Source organism: Bidens hawaiensis, unplaced genomic scaffold (assembly GCF_021521415.1).
Source record: "Bidens hawaiensis isolate Kalapana, Puna unplaced genomic scaffold, B.hawaiensis_p1.1 tig00026028_1, whole genome shotgun sequence".
Lineage (NCBI taxonomy): Eukaryota > Viridiplantae > Streptophyta > Magnoliopsida > Asterales > Asteraceae > Bidens > Bidens hawaiensis.
In genome coordinates, this window is record NW_027505062.1 from 306,575 (window position 1) to 322,830 (window position 16,256).

General features: G+C 33.8%; 1 pseudogene across 1 annotated transcript; it reads right to left on the bottom strand.

Moving 5' to 3' along the window:
• Positions 1-711: 711 nt before the first annotated feature.
• Positions 712-14,620, bottom strand: LOC143610376 (putative LRR receptor-like serine/threonine-protein kinase At1g53440; annotated as a pseudogene). Its single transcript, XR_013149580.1, has 26 exons — positions 14,600-14,620; positions 14,250-14,470; positions 13,166-13,296; positions 8,610-8,790; positions 8,446-8,517; positions 7,052-7,120; positions 6,907-6,978; positions 6,589-6,660; positions 6,432-6,503; positions 6,260-6,331; positions 6,110-6,181; positions 5,954-6,028; positions 5,395-5,469; positions 5,250-5,318; positions 5,073-5,138; positions 4,905-4,964; positions 4,782-4,823; positions 4,655-4,704; positions 3,673-4,031; positions 2,813-3,011; positions 2,496-2,633; positions 2,155-2,273; positions 1,870-2,075; positions 1,485-1,722; positions 1,242-1,392; positions 712-954 (listed from the first exon to the last, which is right to left on the bottom strand). The product of XR_013149580.1 is annotated as a putative LRR receptor-like serine/threonine-protein kinase At1g53440 (transcript).
• Between the last annotated feature and the right edge of the window lie 1,636 nt (positions 14,621-16,256).

Here is a 16,256-nt window from a genome sequence, read left to right on the forward strand (position 1 = left end):
CGTGCTATTGGGCCAGGTAACATGTCAAAACGTGCTGTTTTTAAAAAAGTATCAACTTGGTTCAGTTCAAAACGATTCCGACCAAAATGGGTCCATCTTCAAATGGTTTGTTTTAGACTTTTAGAACAAACACTTAGGACGCGCTTGTTTCACAGAATGAAATGGAATTGGAATTGGAATTTGCATAGGATTTGGAATTGAAACGAATTGGATTGGAATTTGAACATTCCAATAGGAATTGGAATTTGAAGGAATTGAAATCCAATTCCATTCTTGATGTGTTCGTTTGACGAATGAATTGGAATCGTTTTTTTTAACGAGGATAACGGCGGAAACATTTTAGTTTTGTTTAGATTTTTTGTGTTTTATTTATATTTTGCGTTATGATTTTTTAATTATTTTTTTGAATTTTTTTAGGGGTTTTCTAATAAGATAAAAAACCTATCAAAAAAATATTCAAAAATAACAATAAAAAGTTAATAACTCAAAATATAAATCGAAAACAAAAAAAGTATAAAAAACTAAAATGTTTTATTCGTTGTTCTCGTTAAAAAAAAAACACCTCGAGAAAATATTCCAACGAATTCACTTAAACCCTCCACATTTTGGAAGGATTTAGAATCCCTATATTTTAAAGAATTTGAAGGAATTGAATTCCAATTCCAATTCTTTGACAACCGAACACACCAAAATGGAATTAAGATTCCAATTTTAGCGAAACGAACACGTCATGTAATAGGATTTTAATTCTAATTCTTTTGAATTTCCACGAATTCTGTGAAATTTGCCTTCCAGCATTTTGACCACGGATGACATGGGTGGCCTTAGGCTCGGAGACGGGTTTGTGCATAGAAGAGCTAAGTTAAGCATCCTCATTGCTTCGGTTTTTGAGTATTTTCCTAGACTAGGATCCACTAGCTCCAAAAGATTACCTTGCTCTTGTAGCACATATGCCTTCACAAAGAAAAATGGAAATGATTAGTTATTTATATCCGAAAACAACCCAAATAACAGTAAATAGCTAATTAGAAACGCGCCCAATATGTTGTGATCATCTAAAAGTATATTGCAAGCACTATTAGATGTGTGTATAGGTCTTTTATATAAAGATTAAACCACTGAAAAAAAGTTTAGGGATTACACCAGTACGAAAAAAGTGTTAAAAGCGTTAATGAGTCATTTCAACCTTGCCTGCTGAAATTCAAGAAAAATATATAAACGATTTCAAAGATTGAATGTACCCAGTCGAGGAGGTAGACAAAATCTTCCTTTGGCCTATAATTTGTATTGCTTTTCCCGCTAACAATCTCTAATGCAACTACTCCAAAGCTATAAACATCTGCTTTGTCCGTTAAGTATCCTCTCATTGCATATTCCGGAGCCATATACCCTCTACAAAGATAACACCAATAAACATCTCCACATTTGAATAATTTCACGGATTCTTGTTACAAGAAAAGTGTAAAAAAGAATATGAAACTCACATTGTTCCGGCAATTCGTGTGCTGATATGAGTGTTTTCTTCTTCATCCAACTTTGCTAAACCAAAATCCTATATTTTAGCATTTAGATCCTTGTCAAGAAGCACATTGGTGGCTTTTATGTCTCTATGAACTATTTTTAGTCTTGATTCCTCGTGGAGATAGGCTAAGCCCTTTGCTATTCCCATACATATCTTCTTTCTTGTCGCCCAGTCTAAATTAAGTTTTTGGTCCTCGCGACCTATATAGAAAACCATGTTATACGTTGAAATAGATACGATGTCACCCGGTTATTTAAACTTGGTTATTTCTTCATGATCTTTTTCCCTTATTAAATATTTTTTTGAGTATGTATGAAAGATCAATATCGGGATAGTGAAGTATTTACCGAAAAGAGCACGTGCAAGACTGTTATTTCCCAAGTACTCATATACCAGTAACAACTCTTTTCCTTCAATGCAACATCCAAAAAGTTTTACAAGATTCGGATGTTGTAAAGCGGATATCATGCCTATTTCAGTGACAAATTCACGGTTTCCTTGTTTTGATCTAGCAGATAATTGCTTAACGGCAATCTCCATCTGTGAGCGTACCCTGAAAATAAATTTAAAATTTTAATATAATCACCATAAATATACAAGTAAATAAAAAAGAATGTTTATATTGTTTTCACCTTGTAAACTGGTCCAAAGCCTCCTTCGCCAATCTTATTAGCGGGATCAAAGTTATGAGTTGCAGTTTTGATTTGTCGTAGACTAAAATAACCCGTTTGTAATTCAAGTGCACGAAGCTCTGTGAAAAAAGATAATGCTTTTAACTAAATGGGTAGGGAACCAAACACAAGGATTTTTTTTTTTCATAACTAACACATTAGTTTTACTCGAAAATACACTAAACGGACAAAAAAGTGTTTGCAGGTCAACCCAACTTGGCCCGTTTCAACGTGGCCCACATATCTTACCATCTCTTAACAAAAGAAAATTTGCATACACAACTTTTATATAGTGTTCTTACCTTTATCTTCTTTATCTCCACCCAAATAGCCTTTCTTCCAAAGTATGGCTAAAATTAACGTGACAAATGTGCACGAACCAACCACAATCCCGGCTATTGCTCCACCAGAGAGACCCGAACCTGTACTGACCTCAAAGTCTGCAAAAGTAATACTAAGTGGGTTGTACTTGCTCTTAAAAGTAAGAAAACTAAATGAAAGTAAACAAACTTATAATATAAAAAAAAGGATTTTTGCTTAACAGAAATCCATGTCAGCATCAAAATATACGTGAACAATTGCCACATTAGCACATTGAAAGATGTTTCTAAGTACTTACTTGGTGTTATCGCGATAGCGGATATAATGGGCCCGTATACACCTCTATCTGGAATGGCGGTGGTCCCCTTTCCGGCCCAGTATAGGTGGATCTCCAAGGTGATACCATTAACCATAACATCATTAAAAATTACAGACATAGCCCTGCCAACACCGTTAGCTTCTTCCGCAATGTTGAAGTTTTGTAGTTGCCGAACTCCCTAAACGAAAACCCAAATAATATGTTTAACTAACTCTCCAACCGGAAAAACCGAACTAATCCTGTTAAAACCAAACAACCTACTTTTGTTTGGATTATATATATATATATATATATATATATATATATATATATATTTTATTTTACTGTTAAGTAATTTATAAAAATTTAATAAACGGTGTAGTCTGACAATTTTACATCCAAATGTTTAATAATCAATTAATCATTAACTAAGAAAAATTTAGGCACAAAGTTTCAAGCCTAAATTCACAACTTTCTTCTGACTTTTTGGCCCAAAATTTCGAGCCCAAATATGAAAACCGAAAAAACGTCTTCTAGTATTGAATTTATGGGTTATAATTTTTATCATTGAATGCTAAGTAGTTTATAAAAAAAGTTAAATAAATGGCATAGTCCAAAAAGTTTACGCTTAAATGTTTAATAATACAATAACCATTAATTAACAAAAAAAAAAAAAAAGGCACAAAGCTTCAAGCCCAAATAATTTTTGGGTCATTTTTTTCTGGTCCAAAAAGGTCAAGCCCAAATCGAAAAACCGAAACCGAATTTTTGGTTTTGCGGTTTAAGCCCAAACAGATCCATACACACTCCTTTCGGGTTAGCTAAAAAGAAAACAATTCAAAAGCTGGCATGCCACTTACTTGGATAGAAATATCAAAATATCTTCTTCCAAGACTCCTAAAAGTAGTGTCATTCGTATAACTTATTTCTGCAAAGTGAAGCCTCACTCTATAACTCCCCGGGATCATACACAGCCCGTAATATCTGAGTGACGTGGGAACAACACGAGCTGTTCTATATATTTCACCACCACCTGTCACATTCGATCCAGTGGCAATAAACGGGATATTGTCATCGCCCAAGTAAAGACTGTTGGTGCTATAAGCCCATCTCTCTTGAATAGAATAAAAGTACGACTGCTCGCTTGTTCGATCCTCTTCATACTCGTTTCCTTCATACTCTATTCTCGGTCCACCACAGTTAATATATAAAGTATGACCTGCAATGTATCGTTGCATTTGTTAAGATGCTATTACAAATAATAGAGGCTGCAAAAGATTTAAACTATTATTGTAATGAATATACTTCTGAATATAACCAAGCCCGGGTTCGACTGGTTTATTATTTATTAAATTTTTTAAAAATTATTTTTACATAGCATATATTATTTAGTTTATTTTTATCATATTTATATATAATTATAAAGATATTAATAAAAAAATATATAAATAGTGGGCTCATTTAGTTTATTTAGTTTCTAGCTCTATTCTAAAAGCTCGAACTCGGCCCCTTTATTATCTATTAATTATGTTATAATATTTTGTGCATATATTTTAGTTATAATTTCTATAAATAGCATAACATATATTATTTAGTTAACATTTATTATATTTGTATATAATTATTATATAAATAAATACAAATATATTAATAAAAAATAATAAAAAGTAACTGGCTCACGAACCAGCTCAAGCTCGGACTCGTTTATTAAACAAGCTTAATTTTAGGCTGGAGCTCATTCAGTTCGGCTTGATTTGCGCTTTTAGCAAGCTGATCTCAAGTAGCTCACATGCAGCTTGGCTCGTTCACATATAGGAAAGGCTTATATATTATCACACTTACGGTTGGGGTTTCCGCTGCAAGTGAGTTGGTCATTCATACACCAAGCATTCCTACAATATTAATTCTAGTTAGGCCACATCATTGCATACAATTATTTTAAAATTTCTGGTTCCGCCACTAGACGTACCTGTCATATGTAGCTGAAGGTGAAAGGGCTGAAACTAAATTCCTGTGGTAAATAAACCGAATGATAAGCGGACATAAAAGTAACATTTTATATAGTAAAGTAATGTGATAAAAAAAAACTTACAAACTAGAGGCTTGACAGCTCTCTTGTCGAGACTGCGTAAAGTTGTTGTAAGATAAGTCACTACAGTAAAAAAATAAAAATAAAAGTGATCGATGGTTACAAATACTGAAGACATATAAGTAATACTAACATAAGTATAATGCATAATAATTAAATGGAATAACTAACATCTTTTCTCTGCTGTCAAATATCCAATCCGGTATGCCTCCAGATAGCGAGTTGTTATTTAGAAACCTACATTCATAGACAACATTCATCTCAAATTATACAAAACAAAAAATAATAATAAAAAAAATAAATAAAAAAGTTTAATAAATAGTTGAATATTTTTAACTAATCACATACAATGTATTAAACTGTAGTCCCCGGATTGAATTTGGTATTGGGCCGGTCAAAGCGTTGAAGCTAAAGTCTCTGCATAAAAAATAACTGAAGATAAGTAACATGCTCTTATTGCACTTTAAATCTTCAATAGATAAAAAAAACTTACATATGCTTCAATGATGCCATTGTCTGTCCTATGTCTTCCGGTATTGAGCCGGTAAGTAAACAATTTCTCAAGCTCCTGTAATAAAAGTATAGTATAAGCTTACTTAATCGTGTTTTTAACACATTATTATTATAATTAAATTATTATTATATTTATTATTATTATTACAGTGAGAACCAATTTTTTGTTATTATTAGGTTTATTCTTATAGGCGTTTGCTGATATATTTTTAATTCGTATTTGCTAATTTTCGATTATAAGACGTTATAAGTATTTGCTTATTTATATTTTGTTGTTATTATTAGATTTTTTCTTTTGCTGTTATTATTTTGTTCTTGATTTTGATTCTTTTGTTGTAATTTTTAGGTTTTTTTCTTTGTTATTATAAATTATTGTTTATGTAGATTGGTATTTTAATTGGTATTGTTTCTTACATTCTCATTTTTTTATAAATTGATATTATTTCCTACGTTCTCATGTTAAGATTAAAATGTACATGAACCTTCCCCTTATTATTATTAATATTATAATTATTTGATGAAAATATGTATCAACTTACAATCTCTCCATCCGTGTCATAGCTTGCAGATCAGGAAACTGTGAAGTTGACGCACCAACTAAATCCGTTATCCTCCTGACAACCGTAAATGGATATATAAAAACTCAAAGTTGAATAAGTTTATATTTTAGAAGGAATTAACAATAATGTGCTCACAATTCTCTCAAATTTGTCAACCGAGATACTGTAGTAGGAATCGGCCCGCTCATTGAAGTTCCTTGCAAATCACTGCATGATAAAATACAAATTTATATATAATGAATATTTTGGAAGTTTAACTATTAACAAAAGTAAAATAATACTCACAGTCTTGTGATGTTCGTCCAGTTTCCGATAAAATCAGGTATTCTCCCGGATAACAAACTCCCGTCTATCCTACTGCAAGAAGAGTAACATGTTTCGTGTTTCAGAATTTTGACAAATTATTTTTAGGAATAAATAATAAATCTTTTGATCAAATAAATAAAAGATGACTTACAAGTCTCTCATACTGGTCAAATTGCCATACGATTGCGGTATGGTTCCTGTAAAGTTATTTGCAGCGAGAAGGCTGCAAGAAAAATGATAAGTAATTTATTTAAACAACGAATAAAAGATAAAAAAAATGTTTTTGGAATACGGTTAAGTAATCATACAGTCTTCTCAAGCGCGGCAAACGACCAAGACTTTGAGGAAGTGGTCCTCCAAGAAAGTTGTCTTCTAAGACTCTGTTGTAAAAGATCAAATTATTCATTAATAATCAAAAAACAACCAAACGATTTACAATGAAGTGGCAGGTAAGCGGGCAACAAGCTGCGCCGCAACCCCCTTTAGGATAGCAAACCCAACCCTACTAAAAACAAAGTTTTGGTTCTTATGGGCCGAAAAATTTCTATGCATGGCTTTCTGAATTCTGTTCAGAAGGTCCACGGCATCCAGAGCTAAGTGTATATAAAGTAATAATATTTACTTACAGTTCCTCAAGTGTAGAAATATCACCTATTTCTTCCGGTATGCGCCCACTGATTCGGTTCCCTATAAGACTCCTATGAAATATTAAGTGTCAAAAGAGTATATTCACATGTGAAAGACAGTAAAAACCGAAAGACAAAATCTTACAAAATGGTAACGCGAAGCTGGCTGAAACGTGATGGAATGGTGCCATTTATATAGTTGCGAGATAGATCTCTGTGTAACAAACAATACAAAACTTCTATTCATATAAGATAAAATGCATATTTAGTAGGGGTGGCAAATGTGACCCATGGGTTGAATGTATTGTATTAAAATGTATATAATGGGTCAGAATGGGTCAAACTAAAAAAAGAAGAGGATTGAAACAGATTGACATTTCTTGAGTTTTTTTTATTTTATTTTTACTTTTTTATGGAACGAGAAAAACAGAGAAAACTTTTTAGTTTTTTATTTATATTTCGAGTTATGATTTATTAATTTTTTTTGAATTTTTTAATGAGGGATTTTTGAAATCTCAACCCATTTTGATCCATTTCAAAAACACCTCATTAAAAAATTCAAAAAAAAATAATTAAAATATTATAACTTGAAATATAAATAAAAAACTAAAAATGTAAAAAAAACTAAAAAGTTTCCTCCGTTTTTCTCGTTCCATTAAAAAAAACAATCAAGAAATGTCAGCCCATTTTGACCCGTTTCAATCATTTTCTTTATTTTAGTTTGACCCATTCTGACCCATTATATACATTTTAATACGACAAACAAAAAAGGAAGTGAGTTAGACAAAAAAAGAAGCAACTTGGACAAAAAGAAACGAAGTGGCTTAGACAAATCTTTTTTGTCGATAACCTCAGACCAATCAATCGAATATGGATTAATACGTAATCGATCGAACACTACTTGAAAACGGCTCTTCTGCTCAGAAACGAAATGTTCCAAATGTTCCTGGAAATGATTGCTCCCAGTGGACCATTTGTATCTATATGCATCAGCCGAGCGAGAAAGGTCTCTTCTTTCGTTTCGGTTTATTCACTGATCTGAAACTTAGCACTTGTTTTCTTATTGATTCCAGGGGCGGCGGCGTTCTTGAATGAAGTCTATCCGAACCGAATTAGCACTTCTCAGATCAGGCGAGGCCTCTCCAGCGGAGCTGGGTGCCGGGGCCCTGGCTGCACTAGCGATTGGCACATAGGGGAGTGGTTGCCCGGCTTTCTCGGCCTGGTATCCTGCACCTCGCGTTCATGATATCTACATCCAACTGTGCCCCGGAGACACGGTCGAAGCACGCCCGCCCAGTGTGCTTCTTTCACGACATGCTCTGGTCCCGGGTGTCTTCCAGTGGTCTTCTAGCGTTAGAAGAAGTCGTGTCCGTCCCGGACATCTGCAACGCCCTTCCCGCTTTACTTTTTTTACTGGGGTGAAGGAAAAGACTGACCCCTTCGGTGACTTTCGCGGTCGCCCTCACTGAACCGACTTGAATCTGAACTACGATTTAGCGTCACATTTGCCACCCCTGTTCACCATATTGGTCAACTTACATTTCTGTCAAAAAAGTGAGATTTACAAATTCTTCAGGTAAAACTCCTGTCAAATTTAGTCCTTTTAGTTGGCTGCAATATAGGATATATGAAACCTGATTAGTACTTCTAATAGCGGATATTATACGATAAATTTATAATAACAAAGACATGCATATTCATACATTCTTGATATGTGACAAACAGTGGTGGTGCAGTTACATGTTACATTGCTGCCGATGTCGATACGCCCTCTGGAATCTAGGATAATTGTGTCATTTAGCCCAAAGCCTCTGCTGCATGAATCACTAGTAACATTCCAATTGCTATATTGTAGTTTTGAGGCTATTGTCCTCATGGCTGCAACTGTTACAAACAGAAAATAAAATATCTATTAACCGCGTTAAATGATATAATATTGTTGGTCATTGTTACACTAATCAGGTTAAAGAAAGTTAAGTGAACGGACACAAACACTTCAACGAACGGATTTTCTTGTACAAGTTCCTTTGATAAGAAATAGGATGATTTGTTTATATTCATTCTTGAATATCTAAACTAACGTTTCACGAACACACACGGACATAAATGAGCAGCATAAACAAACGTGCACCTTTAAATTTCTTTAAATATTCTCTCCCACACTTGTCATATGTTTAAATTCACTAAACGAATATATTAATGAACGCTTGGCGGAATCGGGATTTTTTTGCCAATGGGGTCTCGTTTTTTTGGTTTAAAAATTTTTCAAGGGCCGGTCGTTTATTCGGGTTGGGTCGAGGCGAGGAACATAATAAAACACAGAAATACTGTGTCATTCGAAACGAGAAAGTAGAAAAAATCCAGATTAGAAACTAGATAGAACATAGACTTTTAATTCATTTTTATTCATACCTGGAAAACATAAACGTAAGCTATATGTATAGTCTTGCATACAAGACCAAAACATGAAAAAATAACTCTAACACAAAGAACCGATTAATTATAACATGCATAAACAAGATAAATAATAAAAGAATATGCAAAACCAACGAAGCCATTATATAACGAAAGGCACAATAAAAAATCAACAAAAACCGTGGTAAGGCTTGAACCTGCAACCTTTCAAAAGTAAAACAAGAGATTTTCCACCAGACCAACCCAGTTTTTATAGTATGGGTTCCAAGTACTAATTTTTATGGGTCCTTACAAAATTTAATATACCGCCTCTAAAGAAGTTTTAAAAAACATTGGGGTCCTGGGACCCCGATCAAACCTATGTGGGTCCGCCCGTAAGAGAACGTTGACGGCATAAATGAACGAACATGATATTTGTTCGTTCGTTTGTTTGTTCAAACTAATGAAAACAAATTATCGTTCATGTTTGTTTGCTTATTAAATAAACGAACTTCCGCCGAACAATTCACAAACAGCTCACCGAACGTTCGTTACGTTTACAAACCTAATCATACAAGCTCATTTGTTCAACAACTTGGTAAAAGTTCTAGAGGTATAATCTTCATAACATTTAAGTTAATTATTATATTGTATTTAGGTTTTAGATGTTTAGAGGAAGGGTATGTTTGGCAATGAGCTTTTAGGAGCTTTTAGGGGCTTCAAGCCTCAAGCTTTTAAGAAAAAGCTCATACTCAATTAAAAGCATTGTTTGGTTGAAGAAGCTTAAAGCTTTTAGGTCATGAGGAAAGCTTAAAGCTTAAAGCTTAAAGCTCCAACTAGTAGCATTTAGAAAGAGCCACAAGCTTTTAATATTTTAATTACTTAAATAACCTTCCAAAATAATTATATTTAATATTATTGTTTTTTAGTTATGCCCATTTTGGTCATTTATACATTTTATTAAAAGCTCCAGCTACTCTGCCAAACATTTAAATATATCTAAAAGCTACAGCTTCCAGCTACCAGTTACAGTTACCAGCTAGCATCTACCAGTCACCAGCTTCCAGCTACCAGCTAGTTTTGCCAAACATACCCAAAGTGTTAAAACCTAACCTCACGTGACAAGAACCAACAATACACGTGAGGATTCAAGTGTCAAAAATGTGAACACAACTAAACTTTTGCATGGTTGACCAAAACATGACCAAATCCATTCAAACTTAAATAGCTAATAAATGCATCTAGACAGTTAGCCAACTAGCTAAAGTCAATGAAACATAGTCGTAAAAATAACATTTGACAACCTATTTCCAAAATGCACATGTTAAAACCGTCGTCCTGTTTACTTTTTAATTATTAACTCGATGGAATTTTCAGCCAATCAATTTCCAACACTTGTTCAGCATAATTTCATCTGAAGCCAAAATAATCTCGTCAGCGCTAATATAATCTCATCGGAAGCCAAAATAAATTTGCCGTTTTTAGAATCCTACGATTTCAGGACACATAGCAAAATCTGGTAGGCTAGAAATCTTGTCAAGTTAATGACAAAAAGTCTACAGGTCGACATGTTTTAGCATGGACATTTTGAGAAGAGGTTGGTTAAGTGAACATTCGATTGATGTTGTCTAATCAAATAAACATTTTGATCATTATCCCTTTAGAAAGTCAACTATTCGGAAGCCAAAATCAAGAAAATGGATTTAAAAACGGAATAATGATCAAAATGTCCATGATAAAACTCGTCCACCTGTTGACTTCTTAATCATTAACTCAATGAGATTTCTAACCAATAAGATTTTGTGACTTGTCCAAAATAATTCGTTGTATGCCAAAATAATCTTGTCGTTTTAGAATTCTACGATTTTAGGACAAGTAGCAGAATTTGGTTGGCTAGAATACCCATCAAGTTAATAATTAAAAGCCACAGGTTGACATGATTTAGCATGAACATTTTAAGAAAAGGTTAGTTAAGTGAGCATTCGCTTAATGCTGACTAATCAAATAAACATTTTGATTATTATCCCTTTAAAAGGTCAACTTTTCTGAAGTCAAAAATCAAGAGAATAAAAACAAATATTTTAAGGGGGCCATCAAAGCCGACATGGTTTGGAAAACGTATTATCTTAAACCAATAATTGTGACCCCTCACATTGAATAGGGACACAAGTTGCTGCATGAATTGACAAGGCCCATGCATCAACTTTATATATTTGTAAATAAAAGAATACATTAATTCGTACAATCACGTTTTATTCATTACTAGTTAAAATAATATACAGTAGACCCTAGCCTTTTAATAAAATTTTTGTGAAGTGGCATGTTAAAGTCCTACAACTTCAATTTAAAAAAAAACATACGGTTAGTTTTGATTAGTATATTAAATCTTTAGAGATGGCTATACTTAATCATAAAACATACCGTTTGTTTTCATCAATATATTTACAACTTTTAGACTAGTTCTTCAACTAGGTCGATTAGGTTGTGTTACATTGGACTGGTCGGCTAAGAAGGCGACCCTTTTTGAGCTCTTAAACTGATAAAAAGAAAGCCAATGGGGCTCAACCAGGGCCGGCTCAATGAATGTGGAGGCCTAAATCAAAACAAAATTTTGTGGCATTTTCATGACAATTGTTAAGGAAAAAGAATTTGCTTATTACAAGTTTTGAACTCATAGCCTATACTTTAGTAACAACCAAGCTTACCACCACACCAATACATCACTTCAAGTTTATTTTACCTATTATAATATATCTATATATAAATTCTTTTTTTCGGATTTGGAGGCCTTAATTAAGTATGGGCCTAAAGCCCTAACTTGTTTTCGCTATCCCATGAGCCACCCCTGGGCTCAACTTCTGACTAACTAGGATTTGATACGTGTTGCTTATAGGCTAATCTTAGCCTACAAATACAATTCATTAGCCGTTTGTCTTATAAGATAATAAAATACACGCCGGCTAAGTAACCGGATTTGTAAGCTAAAGTTAACTTACTGGTGACACGTGCATGTGCTAACCTGTGATCGGTCTGAAGGTGGGTCCCTTTGTACATTTTATGATTTTCGGTGTAAAAAGGGTCGATTAAGACTTAGAAGCTTATTTGCCATGCTAATATTAATATGTTCAATATATTTTCCCTAAAATACGTGTTCAATCGAATCTTCACAAATTTCCAGAAGATAGCAGCATTTTCTGAAGGAGACAAAAAGTAAAATAATAATAATAATAATAATAATAATAATAATAAATAAATCAATAAACTTTCTGGAGTTGCATGTCCTCTATGTCATCATCATACATTTAATATTCTAATCCATATCGTACAACTATAGCTTCAAACAAAATCAGTTACGTTACTTCCAAAGTTAATAAGAAAAACAGAAAAGATATGATAAATATATATATATATATATATCATCACTATATCCAATTTTCACCAAAATCAAATTCCATAATCACAATCAAATTCGTTTAAAGTAAAGATGCAAATGAGCCGAGCTTAGGCTTGTTTAAACTTTTTCTTAAAATAGATTGAACAGTCAGTTCAATCAAATCAGTTTTTTTAGTAAAGATTCAAATTGATAAAAAAATGAGTCAAAAAAGCTTTGGGCAATTAGGCGAAGAAAAGATTACTCGGATAAATGGTAGAGTTAAGCCAGATTAAACTAAAGATATTAAACATAACAAACATTTTTATTTGTCGAGATAATTGCATTTTGATTGAGTTAATGATATCACGTAAAATGAAGAAAGCAAACAAATATAAATTAATAAAGAAATAACAACACGCCGAGCCAAGCTTGAAGAAACGACTCATGAGTTAAACCCGAGCTCCAAACAAGAAGAATGAAATAGCAAAGTACCTTCTTCAACAGGTAGAGGTTGAGCAACGGATCTAATATCACGAACACTCGCCGATAAAAAGAAAACAATCACGACGAACATGAACACCGACGACTTCATAATAATGTAGTTCTTATTACAGTAAGACGATCTAAAATTGCAGTACAGTTTCTTAGTTGTAGAGGGATGTAATAATAAATGTAATAATGAAGAGTGAGCCAAAAACGTCAAGTTGTTTGTAACGAATATGGCCTTAAATACTATGAGTTATTTGGTAAGGAAGCTACACGTACAGCTCATGTTAACTTTACCGTGTCTTTCCAACGAACCCACACAAAAGTAAAACCACCGTTACTGAACGTTGACTTTTCAAATAAGAGTTAAGAAAACTACAATGTTTAAAATAAGAACAAATGAGGTTTCACACATTGTTTGTTAATTTAATTTTTTTAATTAATTTGAGTTCATAGTTTCAAAACTAGTCTTTGTGCTACGTTTTCATATACTTATGGCGTGTCTTGATTTTTAATTTGATACAAGGATTTCTCTCCGCACATTACTTGCAGGGGTATGTGTCGGGAAGTCAATCGGTATCAGTTTGTTTCGTTATGGTAAAAGTTTTATGGAAAATGCTTAATTACAATAGTTGAGGGCCAAAAAAATAAAAATGTAAGTTGAAAATGCAAAAGTTTTATTATCAAAATTTAAGGGTTGAAAGGTAATAATGTGAAACTAAAGTTGATGGGTCAAAAAACATATATATGAAACTTTTATGGCCAAAGTCTAACAAATTAAAGTTACTAAGTTAACTTAAATTGCATGTAATTAATAAAGAGTGAATAACTAAAAAGTTTAGTGGCTAAAATGTGAAAAAAAACAAGGTTTGATGAGAGAAGTCTTGCAAACGAAGCTTTACATCTACATATCCTAACAATCTCCCATTTGGAGGCTTTGAACATGGTTGACATTGCGCTCCCCTTGTATTTCTCCAATCGCTAGCCTGAACTTTAACCTTCTCCTAATTGCCACTCGCCTTCTCATCAATTAACCTAAAGACATGTTGAAATCCCATTGAGCTTCAACTCATCGGTCACTACCAGTAACTTGTCACTTAAATGAACTACCGGATCCTGAAAAACATAAGAACAAACACTCTCCATGTATAACAGGTAACTTTCAGGAGAGACTTTACCAGATGAAACATTGGTTCCTTTAGCCCACTGTTTGGTACCTTTGACTGAAGCTTTGACTAGCCGACTACCAATGCACCCATTATCACAAACACCACTGACTGGTTTTTTTGAACACTTACACCCACGTTCAACCTGTATTTGATATGTAACTATGGGTGTATCTCTTGCAAAACACACCTTTTCCTGTCCACAAGATGCTATGAACCAGACTTTGACTTTGTTCTAAACTGGGGCGATTACTCCCTTAGACAGAAAACTGACCATATACAACTGAGAATCCATGGCAACTTATACGATCTAGTCATTGATATGATTGCTTGAACTATGAATTAGGTTAACTGTGTGTTTGCGTGTTTAACGAAAGGAAATTTTGGCAAAGTAACGAGGCAAAACGAAAAATAATAAGAACTGATAATTAAAACGATAACTTACAGGGGTATATATAGGTGATGACTCATTCGCTATACATCACGTAGCGAATGAGCATCCCATACGCTACGCCATTCGCTAAACATCCTTAGCGAATGACCCTTCATACATTCAGTGGCGGATGTTTATTCGGGCCAAACCGTGCCGCGGCCCCATCATGCTTTTCTCTCAGTAGTGTCTTTTTTTCGAAAAAATCAAGAAAATATATATACGTATTGAGTCCGGCCTAGCTAAGTTATTTGAGTCCGGCCCATCCATATTATTTGAGTCCAGGCCTGCCTTGAATTTTTATGAATGTAAAGTTTGTTTAAAGCCGAAGATCAGAAATCGTTTACGAAATAAACGTAAAGATAAAGAAAGGATGGCTAAGAAATGAAACTCCATAAGACCAACCCTAAACCCAAATAAACTTTAAACAAAAAAAAACTAAACATTGAGCCCAAAATCCAACCTTAACATATGGTTCATGTTTGAACACAACAACAAATGGAGGTTTCATTGTGCGATGGCCGTTGTGTGACTTACTGACTTATGAGGTTCGGCACAGAAGTCAAAACAGAAGCTGAGAAGCAAGCAAGAGAATTGATGAAATCGTTTGGATGTGAAATCGATTGATTGATTGGGCATTGTCGTTGTCTGCTGAGGACTGAGGTTCGGAACTGACTCGTGTGGGAGTGAAATCGATTAATCGAAACAGTCAACAGAAGCAGGCAAAGACCAAGTTCGGTAATTCGCATTTCACAATTTTGTATTTCTTTCAATTTGGTATGTTAGGGTTTGGAATTATTGTTTGACCCGACCCGAACCGAATTGCCGACCCGATACTTAGAAGTAGAAAAAAATATTTGATTGTTGTAACTTTCGACCCATCCATACTAAATGCTTAATATTCGTCACTGCATACATTAACTTCATTCGTTAAGGACTCCTTAACGAATGAGCTACAAAACAGATCACATTCGCTATACAACCCATACGAATGAGCCTTACATAAATACGAAAACTACCCCTATACATTAATTTATTTCCAAATATGTTAAAAAAAGACCGAGACGATAAATGATGTATCAACAACAACGAACATCTGTTCTTGCAACGAGTCAACAAGAGATTTCCATTATCTCCCTTTCATTTCCCGTTCCTAAATTGACCTCATGCCACTAATCATCTAACTGTCTAACAGAAATCAACAAACCCTTCAGTCTTAGAATAACCTTGACATCTCTTAAAGTCCTTGAACAACCTACTAAATATACCAAATTAATATATCCTATACCCGTAACCTCTAGAACTTCTTCTTTCGAAAGTCTTACCCTTCCAAAGTCCCCAATTTTCAAATTCCAAATCATTTCAATACAATTAGTGACATTAAACGATGCACCGAAATTCACAACCCTTTCAGCTGGAATACAAGTTCTAACCCATTGTTGGCCTAGAACAACGATTGATACATGACCAATGCTCCCACTGTTGCAAAACCCTACAACTG